Genomic DNA, 1207 nt, shown 5'->3' on the forward strand with positions numbered 1-1207 from the left:
TTGCAACCATACTTCCCCCGGAACCCAAAAGCTTTGGTTTCCCGGAGGCTGCCCGCCGAGTCATCGGAGGAACTGCGGCGGATCGCTGGCTGGCATCGTTTATGGTTAGAACTAGGGCGGTATCTGATCGCCTTCGAACCTCTAACTTTCGTTCTTGATTAATGAAAACATACTTGGCAAATGCTTTCGCTTCTGTTCGTCTTGCGACGATCCAAGAATTTCACCTCTAACGTCGCAATACGAATGCCCCCGCCTGTCCCTATTAATCATTACCTCGGGTTCCGAAAACCAACAAAATAGAACCGAGGTCCTATTCCATTATTCCATGCACACAGTATTCAGGCGGGCTTGCCTGCTTTAAGCACTCTAATTTGTTCAAAGTAAACGTGCCGGCCCACCGAGACACTCAACAAAGAGCACCCTGGTAGGATTTAAACGGGGTCCGCCTCGGGACGCGAAAGCACCCCTTCGGCTCGCCCCACCGGCAGGACGTCCCACGATACATGCCAGTTAAACACCGACGGGCGGTGAACCAACAGCGTGGGACACAAATCCAACTACGAGCTTTTTAACCGCAACAACTTTAATATACGCTATTGGAGCTGGAATTACCGCGGCTGCTGGCACCAGACTTGCCCTCCAATAGATACTCGTTAAAGGATTTAAAGTGTACTCATTCCGATTACGGGGCCTCGGATGAGTCCCGTATCGTTATTTTTCGTCACTACCTCCCCGTGCCGGGAGTGGGTAATTTGCGCGCCTGCTGCCTTCCTTGGATGTGGTAGCCGTTTCTCAGGCTCCCTCTCCGGAATCGAACCCTGATTCCCCGTTACCCGTTACAACCATGGTAGGCGCAGAACCTACCATCGACAGTTGATAAGGCAGACATTTGAAAGATGCGTCGCCGGTACGAGGACCGTGCGATCAGCCCAAAGTTATTCAGAGTCACCAAGGCAAACGGACCAGACAAGCCAATCCGATTGGTTTTGATCTAATAAAAGCGTCCCTTCCATCTCTGGTCGGGACTCTGTTTGCATGTATTAGCTCTAGAATTACCACAGTTATCCAAGTAACGTGGGTACGATCTAAGGAACCATAACTGATTTAATGAGCCATTCGCGGTTTCACCTTAATGCGGCTTGTACTGAGACATGCATGGCTTAATCTTTGAGACAAGCATATGACTACTGGCAGGATCAACCAGGGA

At 50.4% G+C, this 1207-nt stretch overlaps 1 non-coding gene across 1 annotated transcript in view; it reads right to left on the minus strand.

Moving 5' to 3' along the window:
• Window positions 1-1207, minus strand: part of LOC126320093 (small subunit ribosomal RNA) — a 1893-nt gene extending 686 nt beyond the window's left edge. Inside the window, exon 1 of the ribosomal RNA XR_007557851.1 lies at window positions 1-1207. This exon is cut by the window's left edge and continues 686 nt beyond it. This is a non-coding gene — a ribosomal RNA (small subunit ribosomal RNA).

The sequence above is a fragment of the Schistocerca gregaria genome, unplaced genomic scaffold, assembly GCF_023897955.1.
Source record: "Schistocerca gregaria isolate iqSchGreg1 unplaced genomic scaffold, iqSchGreg1.2 ptg000703l, whole genome shotgun sequence".
Classification (NCBI taxonomy): domain Eukaryota; kingdom Metazoa; phylum Arthropoda; class Insecta; order Orthoptera; family Acrididae; genus Schistocerca; species Schistocerca gregaria.